Source organism: Tenrec ecaudatus, chromosome 6 (assembly GCF_050624435.1).
Source record: "Tenrec ecaudatus isolate mTenEca1 chromosome 6, mTenEca1.hap1, whole genome shotgun sequence".
Classification (NCBI taxonomy): domain Eukaryota; kingdom Metazoa; phylum Chordata; class Mammalia; order Afrosoricida; family Tenrecidae; genus Tenrec; species Tenrec ecaudatus.
In genome coordinates this window covers 25226528-25254079 of record NC_134535.1, presented here as the reverse complement: position 1 = coordinate 25254079, position 27552 = coordinate 25226528, and the positions used below count along the sequence as shown (strand labels likewise).

Here is a 27552-nt window from a genome sequence, read left to right as displayed (position 1 = left end):
TCAAGTTTTTTTTTCTTGCATTGTCATGAATCTAAAACCAAGGTCACTGCCATCAAGTCTATTCAGCCTCATAGTGACCCTACAGGACAGAATCGAACAGCCTCAGTGAGGTTCCAGAACAGAAACGCTCAGTGCTCGTATGTCTGTAATTCCACGGACTGCAGAGACTGATGAGCATCTTGGGTCACAGGCAGCAGGCACCAGAAAGTCAGAGTGTAACCTTGGCTGTACAGATGGACCCTGAGGATCTAGAAAGAGGTAGTACTTACACTCTGAATGATGTCCCTGCTGTTAGCCAATGAAGTCTTCACATTGTGCCCTGGGATGAATGGGAAGGTCTTGGAGAAAGGGGCTGTTCCTTGCTCATCATTGTAAGCCCCCAGAACCCAGCACTTTTTGATGCTTAAAGAAAATGGTAAAGATATTAGTGTATGGATCCTCCATTATTTTTTTAAATCAGTTTTTTACATTTTATTGTAGGCTCTCACAATGCTTATTATAATCCATACATCAATTGTATTGGGCATATTTGTACATATGTTGCCATAATTCTTTTCTATACAGTTACTTTCTATTGAACTCTTGGTATCAACTCCTCTTTTTCCCCCTCCTTCCCCCACCCTAGTTAGCCCTTGATAGATTATAAATTATTATTTTCATATCTTACTCCGACCACTGTCTCCCTTCCCCCATGATTTCGATTGTTATTTCTCCTGGAGAGGGGGTGTGGTAGTGTGTCGATCATTATGATGGGTTCCTCCTTCTTCCTCCGACCCCTTCTCCCTTCCCATCTGGTATCGCTCTTCCCACTCCTGCTCCTAGGTTGCCAATGTCATGAGCTCTTATCTCTTATCTACACCTGTGCACACGCTCCAGTCTAGTCTGAAGTGATAGGTATCACCGGGATCATGGGATCCTTTCTTATGCACCCATTTTGAACACCTTGCTCTAACAAATTGGCAATCTGAGATGCTCCACCCTCCTGGTACAATTGATGAAGACAAAATGGGTACATAAGATCCTCCATTATTTACAAAGCCTGCTAGCCTCTAGAATCCCCCAACCTTTTCTAAAAGTTAAATTTGGAAGCAAGTGATCTTATTAAATCCTAATCTAGGCTAATCAACCCTACGCTTTCCTAACAGGGAAAAACAAGCAAGCAAGCATACAAATAAAAAACTTTATGTCTCTTATGTCAATATAGAGTGGGAAATAACATAACATAATCCTCTAGCAAAGGAAAAAAAAAAGCCTCACTCATTGCCATTCAGTCAGCTCCCAGCTCATGGCAGCCTCGTGTGTAACCAGGTAGACTGTGCGATGGTTTTGTTATTGGCTGCACTCTTGACAGAAATGGGATGGCAGGCCTTTCTTCCTTTTTTCCCCACAATGGTAATGAGAACATATTTTATTTTGCTTTTTAATCATTTTATTAGGGGTTCATACAACTCTTATCACAATCCATACATATATCAATTGTGTAAAAACAAATTTATACCTTCCTTGCCCTCAACATTCTCCAAACATTTTCTCTCCACCTAAGCCCCTGGCATCAGGTCCCCTTCTTTTGCCCGCCCTCCCCACTTCACCCTCCCTTATGAAACCTTGATAATTTATAAATTATTATTTTGTCATACCTTACACTGTCCAACGTCTACCTTCATCCACTTTTCTGTTGTCTGTCCCCCGGGGAGGAGGTCACATGTAAATCCTTATAATCGGTTCCCCCTTTCCAGCCCACTCTCCCTCTATCCTCCTAGTATCACCACTCACACCACTGGTCCTGAAGGGATCATCCGCCCTGGATTCCCTGTGTTTCCAGTTCCTATCTGTACCAGTGTCGATCCTCTGGTCTAGCCAGACTTGCAAGGTAGAATTGGGATCATGATAGCGGGAGGGGAGGAAGCATTTAGGAACTAGAGGAAAGTTGTATTTTCATCGTTGCTACATCCCACCCTGGCTTGTCTCCTCCAGACACCCTTCTGTAAGGGGATGTCCATTGGCTACAAATGGGCTTTGGGTCTCCACTCCGCCCTCCCCCTCATTCACTTGGATATGATTTTTTGTTCTGGTCTTTGGTGCCTGATACCTGATCCCTTTGACACCTTGTGATCACACAGGCTGGTGTGCATCTTCCATGTGGGCTTTGTTGCTTCTGAGCTAGATGGCTGCTTGTTTACCTTCAAGCCTTTAAGACCCCAGATGCTATATCTTTTGATAGCCGGGCACCATCAACTTTCTTCACCACATTTGTTATGCACCCATTTATCTTCAGTGATCGTATCATGGAGGTGAGCACTCAATGATATAATTTTTTGTTCTTTGATGCCTGATAACTGATCCCTTTGGCACCTCATGATCACACAGGCTGGTGTCCTTCTTCAATGTGTACTTTGTTACTTCTGAGCTAGATGGCTGCTTGTTTACCTTCAAGCCTTTAAGACCCAGACACTATATCTTTTGATACCCGGGCACCATCAGCTTTCTTCACCACATTTGCTTACGCACCTGCTTTGTCTTCAGTGGTTATGTCGGAAAGGTGAGCATCATGAAATGCCAGTTTAATAAAAGAAAGTATTCCTGCATTGAGGGAGTACTTGAGTGGAGGTCCAATGTCCTTCTGCTACCTTAATACTAAACCTATAAATATATGCACATAGATCTATTTCCCCATCCTCATATATAAATATATTTGCATATGTACATGTCTTTATCTAGACTTCTATAAATACCCTTTGCCTGCCAGCTTTTTCCTCTATTTCCTTTGACTTTCCTCCTGTCCTACTAGGGTTTCAGCAATTCCTCTTGGGTTACATTACCCTTGATCATGCCCTGGTAGGCCTCCCACACCCTCCTCACCACTGATTTGGATCACTTGTTGTTTCCTTGCCCTTGGGTTTGTTAGGCCTCTCTTCCTTGGTACCACAGGGTGGATTCAAGTTGGCAACTTTTACATTAGCAACTGCAAACCATTTGCGCCACCAGACTTCTCCTGGTCTCCCCACCCCGCCAACCCTCACCCCCACCCGCACTGCCTGCTTAATCTTTCCCTTGCCACAGACTTGTCTGCTAGGGGGTTCTGAGGCTTCTCTCCTGAAATGGCAAAGGAAGGGGAGCGTGTATGAATTTCTTTACAGAGTACTTGCATCATGTCTTTGGGGCTGGAGCAAAGCCCTGGTGAATCTAGCATGAGTGACAACAGCCAGTGTCACCCGATGGCTTGGGAGTTGGGCGAGGCTCCAGTGAGTCACTACTTAGCAGCTCTACCTACACCCACCTAGCTTATTATATTTTGTTCCTTTCTTATCTGGTTCTCACTCCACCTCCTGAGGGTCAGCACTCCAGGGTTGGAGCACCATTAGCTTTCTTTAAGTAAGCAGTCCACATCCTCTGTTTCTTTAAAAGAAAACAAAAAAAGGCTCAAGTCGGTTTGAACAGGGAACACATTGCCTCTCACAAAGTGGAGTCAAACTCTTCAAAATGGCCAAGAGAAGCATATTTGTGAGGTGACGTCAAAGACTAAAAGCACAACACCCCATTGGAAGTTGTAAGATCAGGGAGGCAGAAGACAGGGACAACTTGGTGGAGAAAGAGTCTTGGAGAGGGTGGTGGTGTTTGTTTTTGTTTTTTGGGGGTTTTTTTTTTGTTTTTTTTACAGCCAGTTAGTTTTCTGAGAAGGATTTCTACAAGTGGGTCCCAAATTAATTATCTTAAAACTTTTCCTGAGCACTGGAGAAGGTATTCTGATAAAGGTCCTTATTCCAAGGCCCTCGTTTCAGAACCTTTCTTTCCATATCTTTCACTTAATCACAGTGCAGAAGCTTCCTTTGCTGTATGCTTAAGTTTGTCCAAGGGTTTGCCCACTGGAAGGGAAATCTCACATGGAGATGGGCTTCAGACCCGGGCCCATTGTTCTGACATGAGTCAAGCTCTTCAAACTCTCCCATATGATCAATCTTAGGTATGTTTTAAAATATACAAGATGATCTACAAAGAATGAAAATTGACCGGTAGGATTTTTAAGCACTATACGGGTTGGCATCAGCTTTATTTATGAACACAAAAATGAGTGAAAAGGTTTCAATATTTCAGTCATTCTTAGCATTTTAACCTAGATAGGTGCTTAGACCATTTAAAACCCGACAGATGGAATAACACGTATCTTTGCACACCTGTGTGCTTTTAAAAAAAATCAACTTTCCTTAAACACTCACCCATGCTGACACCACAGTTTCCAAATAGAAAACAAGACAGTTATTCTCTATGGACTCGGTAGAAGGTATGTTAGAGAAAGGACAGCTTGGAGAATAGACTTCAGCGTCCAGGATTCCAAGATAGGAGCATTTTCATTATTATCAGCGGTTATGCCAAACAAGCCGAAGGTGAATCTCTCCAAGGAGCCGCTCATAATCTGCTTGGTTAAGAAGAGGCAAGCAAAGGTGTCACTCTTCTACTACAAGATCATGTGCATCTTCTTATCCTTGAAAGGTTTTCAGAAGTTGGAATCCTGACCAGCAGCGGGGCATTCCGGTATGCTCCTCACAGGAGGACATGAGGTCCCCTGACACCTTGAAAACCTTGATTCTCTCCAGGGAGGCTTCTAACCGTAACTGCTACTCAGTTATCCTTGCTGCGCGAAGTTGTGGGTGCTTGCCATTTTGCTGGGCATCAATCAATGATTGGGTTTACCGGGAAGCAGCAAGACTCTGTGTGGTCCAAGGTTGTCAGGCTTTAAGTGGTGGAATGAAGCACCTGTGCCCACTGCTCGGTGGCCCCTGCACTGTCCCACTGTTGCCACCAGGTCTCAACCTCTCCTGTGCCTGCCGCTCCTGCAGGCTCTGCCTCGCTCCTGGATTTCTTTTATTATTATAACACAGATTCTACTGTGTTGGAGAGTGCCTAAAATTACACCAAAGAATAGACTAGGCATTTTCCAGAAAGACAAGGAGAGAGAGAGAAAGAAAAGACTGTATTCAAGATCCAACGCAATTTCGGAAGTAGGGATGCAGAGAAACAAACGGGAAAAGAGCCTCCTTTCTTCCTGTGTTAAATCTTTTAAGGAGAGGCAGTCAAGAAGAACAAAACGATGTCTACCTTAGGAACCCCTAGAAAGTGTCTGAATTTGGAGGGAGGCCACATACTTCTAAAGGCGTGGTGTAAGGTGGGATGAAAAACAGAAGACATGTAAGGAATATGTATAAACCACACCTTTTCTCTTCTACTGGGCTGGGCGCCCAGGTAACTAACCACTCCTCCCTTCTTCTTGGCAAAAAGCCTAGGCTATCCTTCTGAAAGACATGTTTGACACTCTGGCTTTAGGGCATCCTTTATATAGTTAAAAGCAGACACGAAGCATTCCACTAGAAAAGAATGATTACAGAGAGCAGCCTACTGAATGGTGAGACCCTCGGGCCGAGCATCCTTTGCCTTCCTGGGCTCCCAGGATGCTGACTTCCAGCCTGGTGCTCTCTCCGGCAAGACAATAGGAGATGCCTTTCTGGGGGAAACGAACAGTCTAAGAGGAATGACCTACACACAGATCTAGGAGCTCTATGGAAAGCTGTATCATCAAAGGCAGTGCCCGCGGTAAATGTGCTCAGCTGATAACAGAAAAAACCTTGAAGGTTGGCGTGCACCCACAAAGAGCTAGAGATGTGTCTCCTGGTCAACAGTCATGGAAGACCCTGCAGAGGACTGGTGGTTCTATCTGACAACCTTGGGGTCGAGACGGGGCACAGCAAGTGGTCCTGGGGCAAAAGGGAAGGATCGCCACCTGACCACCTCAACACGGGCTGCTCCCATCCACGAGCTGAGCCTCCACACTGAGAGCTTCTAGTCAGCTGAGGTCCTCCTTCCCTAGAACGAATCAGCGAGGAGCCCTGAAGGACATGCCCAATCCCTTGTATGTGAAGAACGGAGATCTGAACGCATACGATCATTCTTTTCTAATTCCATATTTACGCAAACTTTTGGAAGCCCTCTTGTGCATGTGTGCACACGCCTGCACACGCACACACCACACACACGCTCACACATAGGAGGGCTTCCAAAAGTTTGTCGAAAATTCCATGTTCTTTTAAATTCATTTTACCAAGACCTTTGCTAAGTTCCCTGTGTGGGTGTGAGCACAGTTCTTGAGAGGGAGGACTGGGGGGAGTGGTTGCTTTCAGGACCCTGAGCTTCAGGGAAGGTTGAAGGAGAAATGGAAGAGTGCACATAGTCATGAGGCTTGCGCCTCCTGTGGATGGGGATCATCCTGTCAATGACTTATCTATGGCAAGTATCCTGTTACAGATTTTTCCTATGATAAAACAAAGTTATTGTTTTCTGAGAAAAGGACAGGTTTACATTCATGGAATGAAAAGAGCTTGCTGTTAAAAAGGTCCTCCATACACTGGTACAGATAGGAACCAGAAACACAGGGAATCCAGGGCGGATGATCCCTTCAGGACCAGTGGTGTGAGTGGCGATACTGGGAGGGCAGAGGGAGGGCGAGTTAGAAAGGGGAAACCAATTACAAGGATCTGCATGTGACCTGCTCCCTGGGGGACGGACAACAGAAAAGGAGGTGAAGGGAGACAGCGGACAGGGCAAAATATGACAAAACAATAATTTATAAATTATCAAGGGTTCATGAGGAGGGGGAAGCGGGGTGGGAAGGGAAAAAATGTGGACCTGGTGCCAGGGGCTTAAGTGGAGAGCAAATGTTTTGAGAATGATGAGGGCAATGAATGTACAAATGTGCTTGACACAATTGATGTATGTATGGATTGTGATGAGTTGGATGAGTCCCTAATAAAACGATTAAAAAAAGAAGATCCTCCATAGAGAATAGAACAGAGCTCTTGGAAAGTAAAAGATGTAGGAGCAAAGGTGAACAATGAGGAGAAGAGGCAGAAGAAAACATTTAGGGACTTTCTGTAAAGCACACAACAAAATACTCATTCAGACACCGACTGTATGGTGTTGGTGATATGACTCAAGAAAGGGGAGTGATCATTATGCAGCATGAAGAATGTAATAAAGTCCCCTGAATAATACATATGGAAACTTAAATCGGCAAATGTTTTGTTATGCATATTTTATCACAATTTTTTAAAAGACCCACATTATGAAATTCCAGAACCATCTAGAGAAATGATCCTAAAAGTTTTGAGAGAGAAAAAGAAACGGTCATATACATAGATTCCACCACTCACCTGTCAGTTTGCTGTACTGCGGTGACTGGTGCGTTGCTGTGCTGCTGGAAGCGATGTCGCTGGTATTTCCAATACTAACAGGGCCAGGGTCATATACAAAGTTCAGAGACTAGTCTTTGGAGACAAAGTAGAGGGTCGACCAAAAAAAAGAGAAAACCCCCAACAGGATGGATTGACACAGTAGATATAACCGTGGGTTCCAAGATGGCATTCGGAGTGCACAGAGTTGTTTCTGTTCTTCCTAGGGGGTCACAATGAGTAGGAACAGGTTCGTGGCACCTAGCAACAGCAGCAGACAAAGATCAGAACTCAGAAAGAGATCAAACGTTTCCATGGAAACTCTGAAAGCAGGAGAATGATAGGAACTTTACCACCTAAAATAAAATGAAAAAAATTCTCAGTGCCATCGAGTCATTTCCAGCTCATAGCGACCCTAAAGGACAGGGCAGAGTACCCCTGCATTTCTGAGTCTAACTCATGTGAAAGTAGAGAAAGTAGCCCCATCTTTCTCCCTATCACCTAAAATAATTACCTAAAATGCTGTATTTGAACAAATGATGTATCAAATGTGAGTAGAGAGTGAACATGTTTTCACATGTACAGGACTCACAAATCTTATTCCATGTGCACTACTCTCCACTCAAAAAGGGAGAAAATGCAGAGAGGAGGAAAACTCGAGGGCTTGGGAAACAGGCGATCTGGAAATTCTGAGCAACTAGTCCAGACTGCAACAGGAGGTCAAAGGCTCCACGTCTAAATGTCCCCAAGAAAAATTAATAAATGTGTATTAGTGGTTTCCAGAGGTGGATAAAGATTGCTTACCAGGGAAGGAGAGAGAAACACATTGAACGTCTATTTAGGGTGAAAACAATTGGGGGACCGTTGATGGTGGTAGCTCAGCATGAAAAGCATTCCAGGGGTTTCCAAATGAATTCATGGAAAATGGAATTAAAAGATAATGGAATCGTTCCATGAGTTTTGTGAAGCTCCTGGGTCTTTGATTCCACTGACCTATGCTTGTAAAGCTTGCTGAAAGGCCAATGTCTTGCTACCACATTTTTAATATTAAAAAATCAAAGCAAATATACCCTCACCTTGTTGTATCTTGGTAGAAAGACAGGACTTTCTACTCCCATAAAGAGTTAGTCTCAGAAACCCACAGGGTCAGTTCTACCCTGTCCTCCTGCACTGCTATGAGTCGGCATCAATTCAATGACAGTGAGTTTGTTTGCTTCTTTGTTTGTTTCACTATATCTGTCAATAGTAAACTATTATATTATAAATTGTACCCAATCCCAATCAAGACCCACTTAACTCCCAAAACTAAAAAAAGTGGGTGTGCGTTGCGGGGGCAATGGGTGGCATCCAGATTGATTTCTATGAGAGAAAAGCTTTTAAGTTCTTTCAAAATGTGTGGTGATAGAGTGATGGCCAAATTCCAGACAACTCACTCCCATCAAGTCGATTCCAACTCATAGTGACCCTATCGGAGAGGGTAGATGTGCCCTGTGTGTGAATTTCTGAAACTGTAATTCTTTATGGAAGTAGAAAGTCTTGTTTTTCTCTCACAGAGTGGCTGGTGGTTTTGAACTGTTAACCTCGAGGTTAGCAACCCAATAGGTAACAACTATCCCACCAGGGCTCTTAGAGTAATGACAGTATATTGGAAATGTAGTACAATGTTTTTCAGTTTAACATTTTGGGTTGTCCATCCATCAGATTGGTATAAATCAAAGTCAGACGCTACCAAGTGCTTCTGAGAACACAGAGCACTGAAAACGTGTCCAACCTGTTGGGATAAGAACTTTGGGAAAAGAGTGGTAACATCTGGAAGGTTGAAGATATTCATATACTGTGAATTCCCAGAATTCCACATCTTGACAAATACCAAACAAAACATATGCGTGTGAGCTCCAGGCATCTATACAAGGATGTTCAGAACAATATGATTCATTCCAAACTGGAAACAACCCAAAAGTATACTCAGAGAAAAATGGATAATTGATACAATGGATATGAATGAATTATAGCTGCTTGCAACAATACACTGCATGATCCATTTATATGTAGAATTCAGACGAGACTACATGAAACTGAGTTGTGTTACCATGAATGCATAGGAGGTAAAACCAAAAGGAAGAAAAAGAAACCGGTTATCCTAAGAGCCAGTGCAATATTACCTCTGCAGGGAGTCGCTCTCTGTGACCGGCAAGGGACAGGAGGCTAACAATGTTTTATTTCCTGACGTGAGTCTTAGTAAATGATCATTCACTCTATAATCAATCATTAAACTGGATGCATGTATTTATAACTTAAAAGAAAAAACTTTTGTTCCCAAAGAAAATGACTTAAATGACTTTTTAAACAATACAGCAGATTGAGCACCTTGATGTACTTTTCTTCCTTCCCCAAACCTCACTAAAATACTCATTGCCTTTGAGTCAATTCTGACTCATAGTGAAACTGTCAGACCCAATAGATCTGCTCCACAGGATTTCCAAGGCTGTACATCTTTATGAAAGCCGACTGTCACATCTTTCCTCTGAGGAGTAGCCGGTGGATTAGAACTGATGACTTTGTGGGCAGTAGCCAAACACATACCCCACTATGCCTCCAGGGCTCCTTAAAATGACTACGGTGGCATAAAACAGCATAGCCCACATGGTAAAAGAATGTGAAAGACAAAAGATCAGGGATCAGAGTCTGGAAGGCAGATAAACAAGAAGAAGCTTACTTGGAAAATAAGAGAAGCTGAAGTGCAAATCACTGGTATAGAAGGACCAGAACCAGAAGCTTGATGGGGTTTATCAGAAAGCCAAGTGCTCAGAAATTAGAGTTAGCAATAGTTCTTGCATGAAGACGGGAATTGGCGTAGGGCCAGGTGGAGTCTGGCCGAGAAGAAACTTGGTTGAAAATCTATCCATCCATTCACCCATGCTGTGTGGCTCAACAACTGCCCCTCCCCTACTCGAGTGGAAGATAACATTTGGGCTTGCAGAAGAGGTTAAACCAGAGAGGCTATGGACACCAAATAAAACAGAGTAGGATTTCCACATTGAATACTGTGGGTCTAAGGGAACATCTTAAGAGTAAGAGTGATACACTGAATATTTTTTTAAATGGGTTTATTTTCCTAGAACTGAAATTGTCTATGGTTCTCAGAGCTAAACTTTCCCAAAGCTACAGTCAGCAATTTTTCATCAGAGCCCAAGGGGGAAAGACAAGAGAGGGAGAAGCATGGAGAAGGCTAGGAAGAGGTTGGGAGGGACAGTGATGTCCCTCTGTCCTCTCGGAGGAGGTTACACATCAGATCTGCTAACACGCTGAGGGGACCAGGGCCAGGGTATGTGGATGGGGAATGACACCCAAGTCCCGGCTAGAAAAAGCAAGTCATCAAGTCCAGAGATGAGGAGCCTCCCAGTGCCCCTCAGAAATGGAGGACAATGGGAGAGGGGGGAAAGGATACACTGAATATTAATCAGATTAAATGCTCCAGTCAAGAAACAGAGTAGTCTTGTAAGTCTGGCTAGACCAGAGGATGTACACTGGTACAGATAGGAACTGGAAACCCAGGGAATCCAGGGTGGATGATCCCTTCAGGACCAGTGGTGCGAGTGGCGACACTGGGAGCATAGAGGGAGCGTGGGTTGGAAAGGGGAAACCGATTACAAGGATCTACATGTGACATCCTCCATGGGGCATGGACAACAGAAAAGTGGGTGAAGGGAGACACCAGACTGGGCAAGATATGACAAAATAATAATTCATAAATTATCAAGGGTTCATGAGGGAGAATTCACAAATAATGTTCATGGAAGCAGCAGTCAAGAGAGCAACGGATGTACTGCATTAGGTAAATTTGCAGTACAAGACCTCTTTAGTGGATTGAAGAGCCAGGATTTTACTTTGAGGACTAAGCTGTGCCTGATTCAAGTCATGGTATTCTCCATTGCATCGTATGCATGTGAAAATGGACATTGAAAATGGACATTGAAGACCACACAAGAATGGATGCATTTGAATTGTGGTGCTGGAAAGTACCATGAAAGTACCATGGACAACTGAAAGGACAAAGCAATCTGTATTGGAAAAAGTAAGGTCAGAATGCTCATCGTTGGAGGCAAAGTCTGGACTGACTAGTGAAACAAATCCAGAGACAATCATATGTGTATAATAGAGAACTTAATATCAAAGAGTAATTGTATATTGAGAAAACATCCCAGCCAAGTCCAGATCAAGTGCACAAGCTCAATATTAACCCATATGTCCAATACCAGTCCATAAATTCCTCTTTAGACTCATGCAGCCATGCAATGATGCCGAATGCAGGAAGATCACAGGCCAGTGGGTAGAAAGTCTTATGGATCCAGTGGCAGTGGAAGCATCTCCGTACTAGCATGGTCTCCACATGGCTTCTCCAGCTCCCAGGCTCTGGTTCCATCAGTGTAGCTCCATGTGGCTTGTCAACAGGAATGAGAGAGTGAGTGTCCTGTCTCCAGGGAGGAAGACCAGTGTTCCCAGAATCCTCAGGAGAAGGCCATGCCTGCACAGAGGCTTCATTGGCTATGGCCTGATTGACAGGCTGGGCCCCACCCCTTCCCTCAAGTTGGCAGAAGATGATGTAACTGCCACAAGTAGCTATGAGTTGGAAGTGACCAGATGGCACCTAACCACAACATTAAAGCATACTAACAAGCTGTATCTTTGGGCCTTTGCATTGTTCTTTCCTGGTATTGTCCTTCTCCCAATAGTCCTATGGTTCATCTCTCACTTCATTCATATCTGGGCTCACACATGACCTCTGTCTAGTCAGGTGTTCCCTGAATATTCTATTTAAGTAGCGGCCTTCCTCACACACACTTGCTTTCCATCATCTTTTAACCTCTTTATCCAATTATATTTGTTCTTCCTACCACTTCACATGACCTGCCCTGAGACTACTTAGGTCTACCCAAGATGGGACCCTGCTGGGGAGAGGGGGATTACAAATAAATTATGAATCATCCTTCAAATATAGACAAATAAACATGCAATTCTGGACCCAGGGACCCACGAAACGCTGAAGCCGCCACATAGTCGGCCTTGAGTCTTGGAAGATGACACGGGTTGCCTTAACTTTCTCCTCTTAAAGAACTCCCGGCAGTTATAATCTTGTGCATCATGTTCATGGATATCTCCAGTCTTTACCTTTCTTTTTCATCTTTATTGTAGATACTTCATTATCAAAACATTGAGTATTTCATGGATAGTTATGTGTAAATATTCAGGATAAATAGTTATAAAAGGTTAGCTTATGCTCACACCATGTGAGCTTATGTGAACATAAACTAATATTTTATAACTACTTGCCTGTGAGGGCAATTGTGTCTAGCTGCCTGTGGTATCGTCAATATTCTTCACCAAAGGCATCAATTCTTATTCATTTGCATATGAGACCATTGAAAAGACAGTGGCGAGCAATTTAACATCAGATTCACCTGAATCCTCAAAGTTTTATCTTTGCTTTTGAACACTTTACAGGGGGCTGTCCAAGAAGATTTGCTTAAAGCAAAAGAACATTTGCTTTCTTGACTGATACTTCCATTGTAGATACAAATAGAATGAAACCCTTGATGATCTTCATCATTTTTCCACTTGTTATGATGATATCGATCGCTTGAATTGTGAGGATTTTGTTTTGACGTTGAGTTGTAATGCATATTGAGGGCTGTAGTCTTTGAACTTTATCGCTAAGTATTTCAAGTCCCCTTTCCATTCAGCATCCAAGGTTTTATCACCTGCAGATCACAGGTGAGTCTTTCCCCAATCCTGGCCCCATGTTCTTTTCTCACAGAGACTAGGTTCTTGAAGTGTTTACAGAGTTAAATACCTTTGCACAGTCACTAAAGTACAAGTAAATACCTTCCTGGTAGTCTTTGTTTTCAGTCAAGGTCTACCTGACATTAGCAATTATATCTCCCATTCCACATTCTCCTTGAATCTAGCTTCAATTTCTGGCAGTCCCTTTTGAGATATTCAATCAAGCATTTTAAAATTTTAAATGCAACATTTCATTTGCATGTGATATTAATGATACGGTTCAATAAGGTCTGCATTCTGTCAGATGACCTTTTTTTGGAATAGAAAAATTATGAATCTCTTCTAAATGGTTGGCCACGTAACTATCTCTGAAATAGCTTAGAGGAGTGAGCACTAACGGTTCAATATCCACGTCTCAATTATCCGGTCAATTCCTGGAGTCCTGTTTTTCACCAATGACTTCAGTGTAGCTTGGGTTTCTTCCTTCCGTACGATTGAATCTTGATGATACAAGAATGGTTGAATGGTTGAGCATCAGCCAGTTCTTTTTGGTAGTGTCTGTGTATTCTTTCCTTGGATGCCTCCTGTGTGGTTCCGTAGATGTCCTATGTAATCCTTCAACATTGCAACTGATGGCTTGAATTTTTTCCTCAGTTTTTTCAGCTTGATAAATGCCGAGTGGATTCTTTACCCTCCAGTTGGCTAGTTCCAGGTCTATGTACGTTCCCATAAAGGGTTCTACTTTGTCTTCTTGAACTGCACTTTGAAATAATCAGTTCAGCATTTTTACATCATCATTTCTTTCATTTGATTTGTGTAAGAGTTTCTTTCTTTCAGAGCCTCTGATGACATCGCTTTGGTCTTTTCTTCATTTCCTGACTCTTTAATGATCGCTTGCTTTCCTCATGTATGAAGTCTTTGATGTCATCCCACAATCACTGCATCAAATCTATTCTTGAGATGAGCTCTGAAGTCAGATGTAATATATTCAAGGTTGTACTTGGGATCCTGTGGACTTGTTTTAATTTTTTTTTTTCATTATTAGTGACCACTGTTTCTTTAAAGTAATCAAGCCTGTAGTACTGAGCATGGATGCTTTGGTTCCTGAGAAAAGTGATGTGATCTGCTCTCTTGACCCCATTCAGTCTTTGTTCCGGGAACCCATCAGAAACTCATGAGTCTGTGTGGCAACTTTGCATTAGGCGCTTGCTTTTCTGGTTTGGGCGGGGTGATGGGCTGGCCGTGAGCTGGTGTTGACTTTGCTTTCATTATGACTTTTGCCTTTCTAGAAAACATAAGAGAATCTCAGATAAGGTCAGGTAGCTTCTACTGATCATCTGACAGAAAAATTGTCAGGGTTAGTGGCCTAATGAAAGATAGGCCTGGAAATTCACTTTCATACAGACGACAGTCAAGCAAACCTATGAAGCGCTTCTACTCTGTAACCCATGGGGTAAGCATGAGTCAGATCTGGCCGAATGGCAACAGGATTTTGTTTTTGGAGTTGCACAATTTTGCTATTGTGTCTAATGCAGGCTTCTCAGAGTCATTCCAAGTACATGCATGGTCACTCTGTACTTCATGTAGCTAATTCGTTTAGTCACATCCTCGTGTCAACAGCAGTGATAAGGGCCCCAGCCCACTCTCGGTTTCAAAATCTCTGAGGAACAAGGTCTTCCTCCATTTGTCTGCACCTCTATTTGTGACACACGAAAACCCCAGGGCCATGAAAGAGTGAAGGTCTCACACCTCTGAGTCACTGTATTAACTAGGTCTTTCCAATGAACGGACAAATGTCACTACGTCATGATGACTCTCATTGTAAAGTGTCGATCTGTTTGTGTAAAATCAGGAAATCACGCAGCTTTGAGCAAAGAATGAATTTCTTAAAACAATGGTGAAACCTCTGCAATTAGAAGAATAACTTTTACGATTCAATGAGTTAACTCAGGTACAATGCCGAAAGTAGTTCCTAGCATAGGGTAATCACTTAATGAAAGTTAGCTTTTTTGTGGTTGCTATATTTTGCTGGGTTTTGGTGTTATTATATTTGAACACAGGTGTGACACCTTTTTCATAGGGAGAAATTGTGGAGAACACAGATTTCCCCACAGTACCATGATAATCAACTCGATGGCAGTGAATTTGGTTTGTTTAGTCATTGTAGAAATATGAGAAAATGCAAATAAGCAAGAGAGAAGGCCTCATCTACCTTAGCTTAATCCTAGTTTTGTGATGACTGTTTCTCCATATTTTGAAGAAAATACTTGAAAATGTCATCACCAACACGCATCATCTGTTGAGTACCTATTAACATCTAATCTAGGAGCTCAAATAAAAAGAAATATATCACACAGTCTTTTTAAAAAATAGTTTTATTGGCATATACTCTGTATATCATACAATCTAATCATATTAAGAAAATGTGTACAATTATCACCACAGTCAATTTCAGAACATTTCCTTCTCACAGTCTTTGTTGTTAGTTCTCCATTTCCCTCCACCTTCCCCTGCCATTCCTCTATCCAGTTACTGTCTCTACAGATCTAGCGATCCTGGATTTCATATACAGAATATCATACAGAACAAAATACAATCATACAAAATTCTACAAAGCAAGCAAGTAAAAGAAACCCAACAGCAATGACTAGACAAAACATAGAAAAACAAAAAGAAAGAGCAGAAAACACTAAAACCTAAAACAACTTTAAATGGGTCAAAATGGAGCTCAAACGGTACGGTGTTACTTTTTAACCCAAGTACCACTGCCGTAACAGACTTCACATGCTCTCTGTCGGATAGTAAGGCTCTTCACATCCCTGTTCTATGGTCAGAGGGCATGCAACAGAGGCTTCATCCATGTGTGGATGAATTGTGGGCTTCAACTGTCATCACAGCCTTCTGCAAACCAAGGGTTCACAATTTAAGCTCTGATACCATTCCCTCCTTTAGATTTGGATTTTATTATTTTACAGTCCTTGGATCACACCGGCCGGTGTGCTTCTTCCATATAGACTTGAATCACAAAATCGCTTAAACATCGTACAGTGTCTTCTAATTGTAGAGACTGGACTTTGAAGTAAATCAAGAAAAGCTTTAATAGCAGGAAAACTTTCCTAAGAATGACTTGGATAAGGGAACCGATTACAAGGATCTACATGTGACCTCCTCCCTGGGGGACGGACAACAGAAAAGGGGGTGAAGGGAGACGCCGAATGGGGCAAGATATGACAAAATAATAATTTATAAAGTATCAAGGGCTCATGAGGGAGTGGGGAGCGGGGAGGGAGGGGGAAATAGGAGGACTTGATGTAAAGAGCTTACGTGGAGAGCAAATGCTTTGAAAATGATGAGGGCGAAGAATGTACAGATGTGCTCTACACAATTGATGTATGTATGGATTATGATAAGAGTTGTGTGAGTCCCTAATAAAATGTTTTTTTAAAAGAATAACTTGGATGGATTTGCTGATCAGTTTTGTTTCATTTTTATTTAGCATTTATATATAGCCAATGTCTCTGCGTGGCTTAATGGTTAAGTGCTCACCTGCAAACTGAAAGGCGGCAGATCAAATCCAGCAGTCACTGAGGGAGCGAGCAGTAGCAGTTGACTCCCATAAAGATTAACCGCCTGGGAAGTCCGACGGGGCAGTGCAGTTCCTCCCTGCCTAGAGTATCTCTGTGAGGTAGAACCCACTGAACAGCAATGGGTCTGGCTTTCTGTTTTGTGTTTCATTTCTACCCCGCCACAGCACTTTCATTCTACATATGTCCGATAAAGAATTTTAGCAAATGAAATTTCTATCACAGGATAACGGGAAGGTTGGCAAGTCGAATTCACCCAGTGATTCCACAGAGAAGACCTGATGAAACTGCCGTGAAAATTACCATCTAGAAATCTCTGTCACGTGGAGTTGGCTATGAGCCAAAATCGACACGATGGCATCTAATACTATCAAAAACAGGGATCTGAGAAGTAAAATAAAGACAGTGATCTTAAAGCAGTTACTCATACTCTAATTTACTTCCTAACTCAATTTTTTTTTCATTTCGAGCTTAAGATGGCATGTGTTTTTACTCCCCCTGGGGTTTAGAAATGCGTGGGAGCGTGTCCTGTCCGTGTGGCAGCAGAACAGCAAGCCGTCCTGCACTCTCTAGTTCTATGTGGCATGGGCAGCTGTCCCCGGCGGTTCTGGGGAGGGCCCAGGCCAATCTTCTCTGAGAAGAGCTGGTGCAGAGCTGTCTTCCGCCTGCAGGAAAGGGATGCCTAGCTTCTGAGATTCCGAGAATGAGCACACAGAACTCCTTTCTTCTACGGCTGGGAGAAGGAGGGCCGTCTCATAGTGTAAAAACTCTGCCACTCTCACTGTGGGTGTCCCTATGCGCTTTCCTTCTCCAAGGGCCGCCATCTAGACCAGCTGGTGCATGGAACTGGAGGACACTTGCACTGGCCACTAGAAGGCTGATGTGAGAAGACAATGTGTTTCGGCGCGGCTTGGCTGCTTTTCAAAGCCCGGCAGTTGGAAGTATTTGGCTCCCCAAGTAGAAAGTACCAGCAGAGCCGTCCAACCTGCACGCAGTCAGTTGAGTTTTCTGTCATCCCAGGGTGGTTTTGATTAAGAATTGAGAACATTTGCAAAGTGTGATTAAGCACACCTATTTTATTTATCTCCCACAGTTCCTGCGGGTCTATTGGCAAAAGCACTCCCCGCTGCATCCCTGCCAAATGTCATTGTAAACCCCTTCACGTGACACAGTCCAAAGAAAGGAAGGTTTGCGTTTTCCGATTCCTTCTCAGATCAGGAAGGAGTTCATGAGGCCTTAAAAAGTAATCCCCATTTTTATTTCTAGATGGCCCAGACACATGAGCTTTCTGAGGGCTGAGGCTCAGAAATCACCCAAGAAGAGGCTCCCCGGCCTCAAAATGTGGTGGGAAAGCGTTGGCCATGATGAGGCCAGCTCAGCTGTATCTAAAACTGCCTCAGGCAGATCTTACACCATCATTGGATTTGGAAGGCAGAAAGCACCATTTTACGAGCAGCTGCTATTTCTAAAGTTTCTTTCTTTATGTATGTTATTTGAAACTATGAATCTATTCCACTATGCCCAATCACCTTCTCCTTTCAGAAAAAAAAAAATGGTATTGCTGATCTTTTTCCATTTTCATTTTAATATATGTATGTAGACAAAAGAGACAAATAGTTCCACATGGTTCTCAACCTGTGGGTCGTGACCCCTTTGGGGGTCAAACGACCCCTTCACAGGGGTTGCCTGAGTCTTAACAGTAGCAAAATTACAATAACGAAGTAGCAGAGAAAATAATTTTATAGTTGGAGCGGGGGTCACCACACCTGAAGAACTGTATGAAAGGGCTGCGACATTAGGAAGCTTGAGAACCCCTGCTCTAAAGGCTGATAATCAAAATAAAGTACCCCTATTGGATTGTATGAGATATTAAAAAACTATTATAGAAAAAAAGGAATAAGGGTTCCTGGGGGGTGTGATGGGGAAGGGGTGGGGATAGAAGGGATAAAGGGGAGCTGATATCGAAGCGTTCAAAAGCAAAGAAAAAGTTTTTAATCATTTTATTGTGGACCAGTACAACTCTTATCACAATCCATACATACATACATACATTGTGTCAAGCACATTTGTACATTTGTTGCCATCATCATTCTCATTTTTCCCTCCCTCCCTGCTCTCCCCTCCCTCATGAACCCTTGATAATTTATAAATTATTATTATTTTGTTATATCTTACACTGTCCGATGTCTCCCTTCACCCACTCTTCTGTTGTCCATCCCCCAGGGAGGAGGTTATATGTAGATCCTTGTAATTGGTTCCCCCTTTCCACCTCACCCTCCCTCTACCCTCCAGGTATGCCACTGTTAGCATTGGTCCTGAAGGGGTCATCCGTCCTGGATTCCCTGTTTCCTGTTCCTATCTGTACCAGTACACATCCTCTGGTCTAGCCAGATTTGTAAGGTAGAATTGGGATCATGATAGTGGCGGGATGGGGGGGGGGTAGCATTTAGAAACTAGAGGAAAGTTATATTTTTCATCATTGCTACACTGCACCCTGACTGACTCGTCTCCTCCCCAGAACCCATCCAATTGCCTACAGATGGGTCTTGGGACCCCAATCTGCACTCCCTCTCATTCACAATGATTTGATTTTTTTGTCCTTTGATTCCTGATAACTGATCCCTTCAGTGCCTCGTGATCTCACAGGCTGGTGTGCTTCTTCCATGTGAGTTTTTTTTTTTTTTTTGCTTCTCAGCTAGATGGCCACTTGTTTACTTTCAAGCCTTTAAGACCCCAGACACTAAAGCTTTTAATAGCTGGTCACCACCAGCTTTCTTTACCACATTTGCTTATGCACCTGCTTTGTCTTCAGTGATCATGTTGGGAAGGTGAGCACACAATGATATGATTTTTTGTTCTTTGATGCCTGGTAACTGATCCAAAAGAAAATGTTTTGAAACTGAGTGTGGTAGCAATTGTATAGCACTGCTTAATGTGATTGAACTATGGAATGCTATATCTGTAAGAGCTCCCAATAAAATGATTTAGAAAGGGGGGGGTGAATAAAGCACAAAGCATGAACAGAAAATATAAATAAATAAATAAATAAATAAATAAATAAATAAATAAATAAATAAATAAATAGATATTCCGTCCCAAAAGTCTTCATACCTGATTCCCATGCTCAGGAAAAGAAAAAAAAAATCCTTTATATCCATTGAGCTTTTTCTTGTAGTATTGACCTTCATACTAATAAATAACTATTCGCTGTAACTCTTTTCAGTTTGAAATTTAGACTTTCTACCAAGAAAACTGAGTATTTAGAGCTCTTACTTGACCCCATCCTTTCACACACGCACTCACTTCTCGCTCCCGAACTGCCCAATCTTCTGTAGACAGGTTTGTTGGAGCAAACTTCAGCATGTATTTAACCATGACCTTGTAAATGCTACTCACAGAATGTACAGACCAAGAAGAAATTTACTTTCTTTTATCTTTCCTAAAAGTTGTCATTATTTCTCTCTTCTTTTCTCATTCATCTTCCTTGAACCTCTTATCAGTTCTTTCATCATTAAAGTAAAAATTATTTTCTATCTCAGACCAAAGTTTGCAAAATGCAGTAACAATATTCAACGTTCCCCAAGCTTTAGGATTCTCATTTGTACCCAGTGAAAATACAACTCTCTCTCTCTCTCTTTTTAGCATATCTTCTGGTATATAATTCACATCCCATACTATTCAATAGTTCAATCATTACCACAATCATCACCACAATCAATTTAGAACATTTTATTCTTTCTTGTGCTCATTATTATTAGCTCCTCATTTCCCCCCACAACCTCCCCGCCCTGCCCCCAAGACACCATTAATCCAGTTACTGTTTGTATAGATTTACTTATCCTAAATTTCATACAGAAGACCATTCAAAACAATAACAAAGTAGAACAGAGAAAGCCCTCAATCAAAAACATAGTAGAAAGTATTAAAAAGTAGAACAAATTTTAACTAGGTCAAAAAGGAGGTCAAATGATAAGGTATTAAATGTTAGCCTACCTGCATCTGCAATCATCCGCTTTCCAATGCACGCTGCATGATAGCAAGGCTATTCGTCTCCCTGGTCTATGGTCAGAGGGAATTCACCAGAGGCTTAATCCATGTGTATTTGCATTTTACTATATATCATTTCTTAATGAAAACAACTTTTGAACGCTCCCTGGTGGTCTAGTGGTTAGGATTCGGCACTCTCACTGCCGCAGCCCGGGTTCAATTCCCTTTCAGGAAAGCTTTTCTTCTGCGCGCAAATTACCCACTCCTGATCCGGGGAGGTAGTGACGAAAAATAACAATAAAGAAAAGAAAACAACTTTTGAAAGGTAAAAAGGGAGATCAAAATGGTAAGATATTGCATTTTAATCTAACTGCATCTGCTATAATCAACTTTACAATGATCTCTGCCTGCTAACAGGACTAGTCACATCCCTCAGCTGTGATCAGAGGGAATTCACTGGAGGCTCAATGCATATGTGACCCCTACAAATTCATTTTGCGTGTATACTGTCATCCGTAGCCCCCTGCAAACCAGGTGTTCACAATTTAACCTCTGTTACCATTCCCTCCTTTGGGTGTGTATTTTAATATTTACAATCCTTGAATCACACAGGCTGGGGTGCTTCTTAGACATGGGCTTAGTTGATGTCTCACTCAGATGGCTGCTTGTTTGAAGAAAAGCCTTTAAGATCCCAGACACTAGTCTTTTTATAGCTGGGCACCATCTAGTTTATTCACCACACTTTGCTATAGCACCCATATGAAGCTATAATTCTTGAAATAATGGACAAATCAGAGAAAGTCTAAATGATATTTTGTCCATTCATTTTCCATTTGCAGAATGGGAAAAGACTTTCTTTTTCCTTTCCTACTTTCTGATAGAATTCTTCCATTGCTTTCCTGACACGCAAAAAAAAAAATAGTAATACTTTTTACTTTTTGAAATAGACTAGAAACTGCTAAAAGTACAAAGGAAAGCGATCCCAAAGAGATTTGGATTGAGTACAGAAGTATATTGTATCAGGAAAAAAAATTGACTACATAAGAGACATTGCTTAAAGGCTTGAAGATAAATAAGTGGCCATCTAGCTGAGAAGCAAAAAAGCCCACATCAAGAAGCACACCAGCCTCTGCAATCACATAGTGTCGAAAGGATCAGGCATCAAAGAACAAAAATTCATATCATTGTGAATGAGAGAGATTGCAGAGTGGAGGCCCAAAGGCCATCTGTAGGCAACTGGACATCCCCTTACAGAAGGGAGGAGATGAGCTAGTCAGGGTGCAGTATAGCACCGATGAAACATGCAACTTTCCTATAGTTCTTTAATGCTTCCCTCCCTCCACTATCATGATTCCCCAAAAAAATAAAAATAGGAGACATTGTTGAAATACTTGAAAGGGTACCAAAATTCCTGTCCCCGTGCATCACTGCCTCAGCCCTCATTTCGATGAGCCTTCTTTCTCTGTGTTGGCGGTGTTTGGCTGCTTGGGTTGTGTGATGACAAGTGATTATTAAAGGATAATAGTTAAACAACAAAGACATGAGACACTGGACCACTCCTTGAAAATCCTCCGGCCTCTGAGGTCAGAGGAAGCTGGAATAAGACCAGTCTTCAAGAAGGCATTTCCCTTTCCTTGCTACAACTTTTTTATTTGTTCTATTTGCTGTTCCTTATGATGCTTGAATAAAACCAGTTGACCCAAGTCATTAAATAACCAGGGAGAGACATTGGGAAGGTTACAGAGAACTGTTTGCTGATGCTGGTCAGGGTGTGACGACTCTGTTTGCCCGGTGATATTATCACCCCTAACCAACCTTTGTGACTCTCTGTGAAAACTTCACGTGGCTGGTTGCACTGATGTGGGCTTTCTGGCTAGAAGGTTACGATTTTGCCACTCACCTATAGCGATCCTATTTTTTATTTTGATCTCATAATGTCCACTTGCACACAAGGACGATCCCCTTGAAAATAGTTGCCTTGTAGGAGACAATATCTTTGTCCCGTCACGTGCACATGTACAAAGAGTTTTTGACACTCTGCTTTGATTTTTATTTTTCTTTAAGAGCCTGGATAGGGTTGCCAAATAAAATAGGCAGGTGCAGTTTAATTTAAATTTAACATAAGCATGTGACAAACTTGTACTAAAATTAAAAAGACTGAAATTCACATTGAATTCGGCATTCAGTATTTGCTGACTCTGGAGCATCTGGCCACCTCCTGCTGGGCACCTATATTCAAACTCTCTTCATGGAGGCCAATCGTCCATGCATGGTGGTTGTGATTTGAGACCCAATCTAAAGTCTTTCAAGGTCAGCTCTGGCACCAAGTAGGCCAATGCCACTTTCTGTTAAAATGGCATTATAAAAGAGCTGTAAGAGCCCCCAATAAAGTGATTTTTTAAAATAGCATTATAAAGGGTCAGCAGACAGGTGTTCTGATGGGAGTTGTAAACTGGCTCTCTGAATTGTCCAAGATGGTTGTGCTCGTTGGCAGGATTTGAACACATATTTAGTGCCCCAAATTATACATGAGAGAGATTCTAAGCGGGCAGTGCTAATACCGAGAGCCATAAACTTGTAGACAGCATCAGGTACTCATGCCAGATGCTATTGGGATTCAATAACTGCCCCTCTCCTCGTTGATCTCTGGGAGTCTTCCCTGGGGTCTGTCACAGGAAGCCTTACATAGGTTTTTGCTGTTCTTTAGGAAGAACAAGAAAAGAAGGAACACTCCTCCAGAGATCATCTAATTGCTTTGCTCCCTGGGAAGTTCAACTTTTGCCGGAAAAAAATCTTAACTTTTTGTGAAACTGTCCTGCCATCCACGATGACCATATGCCTCAGATTCTTTATCACACTCAAGCCCATTTACCAAGATTCTTGGCAGGCTGCCCTCCCACGCTTGTGACACCATAATATATTGGTGTGCTTTAAGCATTTTGCCATCTTATGGCGGTTATTGGTGTTCTTACGATTATTGTTTATAATTATGACATTGGCATGCCAGGACTTACTCTCCCATTTTTACAGAGGATGGCCCCGTGGTCCAGGGAGAACAAAACAAAAGCCTCTTGATTTCAATGGGAGCTTTTCCATTGAGGCCAAGATCATCTCTGATTTTTAAAAGAATTAAAAGCTAGAGAAACAACACTTTGAGTTTGTCTACATAATTTGGGGAAGAGTTGAATTAAAAATAAATAAATAAAGGCTGAACCCGTACTTTATGGAAATGTACTACCTCTAGACTTATTTATTGGTAATGAATCCTACCTGGAAATGAACGTTCAATGATCTTTTCAAAGTAACTGAAACAGCAACGTGAATTGATGTCTATTATTTTTGACAGATAACCTGACCTTGTTATCTCTAAAATATTACTGAGATGTGCTAAAACCTTACTGGAAGGATTTTATCAGTGACCATGGTTTCTTCAGCAGACCATATAAGAGAATACTAAGCATATGGTTTTTTGATTGGTAAATTCAATGATATTAGAGTTGAGAACTTCTGTTCATAAAAAAATTAAGACTGAAAAAACAGCCACAAAAATATGGAGAAAATATTTGTAATCATTATATTAAATGAATGACTCACATCCAGAATGTATAACTTCTAAAAACCAATAAGGACAGAAGCATAATATCCAAAATAAATTACCAAATTAAATACCATCCAGATGACTAATGAGCACATTTTTAAAACGTGTTCAACTTCACAAGTCATCAGGGAATTATAATATATAACTATAACGTGATTTCACTACCCACCCACCATGAGGTTAAAAACAAACAGCCCAAGCCCACTGCCATCAAAATGACTCTGATGCATAGTGACCCGGGCAGGACAGAGAATTGCCCAATTGGGCTTCCCAGACTTTAAACCTTTACAGCAGCAGACAGCCTCATCTTTCTCCCTTGGAACAGCAGGTAGGTTCAAACCACTGTCCTTGCAGTTAGCTGCTCAGTGTGCAGACCTCTGCACTACCAGAGTTCTTCACTCGTAATTCAAGATACCAAATACTGGCAAGATGTGCAGCAACCAGAATCCATGTGCACAGCTGGTCAGAGCGTAAAGAAGCACAACCGCTTGGAAAAGTTTGACAGTATCTGCTGTGGTAGAACATCTGCAATCCCCATACCCAGTGAGCTCACTCCTAGGGATACACTCAACAGACATGTGTGCATCTGTTCACTAGACTATTCATAGTAGCACTCAATTGAATACCACAGACTAGAAATTTCCTGAATTCCCACCAACAGGAAAATGGATAAATTATGATATAGTCATACTATTGATTTCTACACAGAAATAACTGATCTGTAACTGCAACAATATGGGTACCTATTACAACCATCATGTTGAACTGTAGAAGCCAAACACAAAAGAGAACTCTGTTCTACTAGTATGAGATCTCGTCGACATCCACAAGGAGGAATAAAATCCAGATCAGGTCAAAGCCGATTCCCATGAGGTGGAGGCCAGGTATACCACACTCTCCAACATTTTCACTGTTTCTAAAACCAGCTGTCCCCCAATCCCACTTCATTCCACTCCCACAACAGTCTGTCATTCTCTCCTTGGTTCTGTCATGCATTGCACAGAAACTCCCAGACCATGCTCATAATTAAATATTGTAGAAGGGAAGTAACTGCTGAGAGTGGTGATGCCAGGAGGGTGGAGGGAGTGTGGGGGAAGAAGGGGGAACCAATTACAATAACCTCCTCCCTGGGGGATGGAAAACAGAAAAGTGGGTGAAGGGAGATATCGGACAGTATAAGGTATGGCAAAATAATAATAATTTATAAATTATCAAGTGAGAGGGCACTGGGAGGGAGGGGGGAAATGAGGAACTGATACAAAGGGCTCAAGTAAAAAGAAAATGTTTTGAAAGTGATGATGGCAACAAATGTATAAATGTGCTTGAAACAATGAATGTATGCATGGATTGTGATAAGAGTTGTATGAGCCCCCAATAAAATGATTTTAAAAAAAGAAATCAAAAGCAAACAATAAAGAAGTAACAAGCTACCACTTGATATTAAAATCTTGACAAGTTGTAAGGATTTTGTCATGCTTGGATTCACAGTCAAGGCTCATGGATGCAGCAGTCAAGAGATCAAAAAATGTGTTGCATTGGGTAAATCTACTCCACAAGACCTCTTTAGAGTATTGAAAAGCAAGAATGTTACTTCACAGACAAAGTGCACCTGATCCAACCCTTATATGCATGTGAAAGTTGAACATTTTTTTAAAAAAGACTTCACCACAGCCCCTCCAACACTTGTTGCTCTCTGATTTGCTGATCTGGGCTAGCCTCCGGGGTGTTAGGTGGTGTCTCATGGTTTGTTTGTTTTGCATTTCTCTTATGGCTAGGGACTTCGAACACTTTCTCATATGCTTATTGGCCATATGGGTCTCCTCCCTAGTGAAAGTTCTTTTCAGTTCTTTTGCCCACTTCCTTAGGGGTTAACTGTTTTTCCTCTTTTTGCGGGTCACTATGGTGTTGTAGATTTTAGTAATGAGCCCTTTGTCTGATGTGTGATTACTGAAAATCCTCTCCCAGTCTGTGAGTTGTCTTGTCACCCTCTTGGTGAAGTCTTTCGAGATGCACAGGTGCTTTATTCTTATTAGATTCCATTTGTTGATTTCCAGTTCACCTGTGTGTGTCCCCTTCCCTATTGCAGTGCTCTGAGGGTAGTCCGGATTCCCTCCTTGATGGTCCTGATGGTTTGGAGTTTAACTTCTAGGTCTGTGATCCACCTTGAGTTTATTCTTGTGCGTGGGGTGAGGTAAACATCTTGTTTCATCTTTCTACAGGTGGATATCCATTGTTTCCAGCACCACTTGTTAAAAAGGGCATCTGCTTCCCACTTGATGTTTTTGGGACCCTTGTCGAAAATCAGTTGTCTATATGCTGATAATTTTACTCTCGGACTTTCTATTCTTTTCCACTGGTCTGAGTGTCTGTCGTTGTGCCAGTACCATGCTGTTTTGAACACTGTAGCTGTGTAATAGGCATTAAAATCGGGTAAGGCAGGTCCTCCAACTGTGTCCTTTTTCTTGAGGAGTTCTCTGCTAATTCTGGGGTTTTTCCCTCTCCATGTCAAATTGGTGGTCAGTTTTTCCAATTCTTTGAAGAAGGTTGATGGTATTTGAATTGGTATAGCATTGAACTTGTATGTGCTTTAGGTAGGACTGTCACCTTTACTATGTTGAGCCTTCCAATCCATGAGTAGGGAAGGTTCTTCCATTTGTGGAGGTCACTTTTGGTTTCCTGTAATAGGGTTTTATAATTTTCCTTATATAGGTCTTTAGTATTTTTTGTTAAATATATTCCTAGGTATTTCAGTTTGTTCTTAGCTACTGTGAAGGGTACTCCCCTCTTAATTCCCTCTTCCATGGCCCTGTCCGATGTGTATAGCAAACCTACCGACTTCTGTTTATTGATCTTGTATCCTGCTACTCTTCCGTATTCCTCTATCGCTGTAAGTACTCCAGCTGTGGAGCTTTTGGGGTTTTCAATGTACAGGATCATGTCATCTGCAAATAGCGATAGTTTCACCTCCTCCTCTCCCATTTGGATCCCTTTGATGTCCTTCCGCTGTCTTCTGTTGTTAGCCAGAACCTCCAAGACAATATTGAATAGAAGTGGGGGCAGGGGGCACCCTTGTCTTGTACCCTTTTTCAGTGGGATTGTTCTTGTCTTTTCCCCATTGACTATGCTGGTGGTTGTAAAATAGAAATTGATCTACCTTATGACCCAGCCATCCCTCTTCTGGGCATATACCCGGTGGAAGCAGCAAATAAAACACAACCAGTCATATGCACTCCACTGTTTATTGAGGTACAATTCACAATCGCAAAAACTTTGAAACAGCCTAAGTTTCCATCAATAGATGAGTGGATTAGTAAACTTTGGCACAATGCACACAATGGAGTACTATGCGGCACTGAAAAATACAGACAAGCACATGAAACACGTT

General features: G+C 42.0%; 1 pseudogene; it reads right to left on the bottom strand.

The window, feature by feature from the left end:
- Positions 1 to 4453: 4453 nt before the first annotated feature.
- LOC142450755 (guanine nucleotide-binding protein G(I)/G(S)/G(O) subunit gamma-12 pseudogene) lies at positions 4454 to 4669 on the bottom strand (annotated as a pseudogene).
- Between the last annotated feature and the right edge of the window lie 22883 nt (positions 4670 to 27552).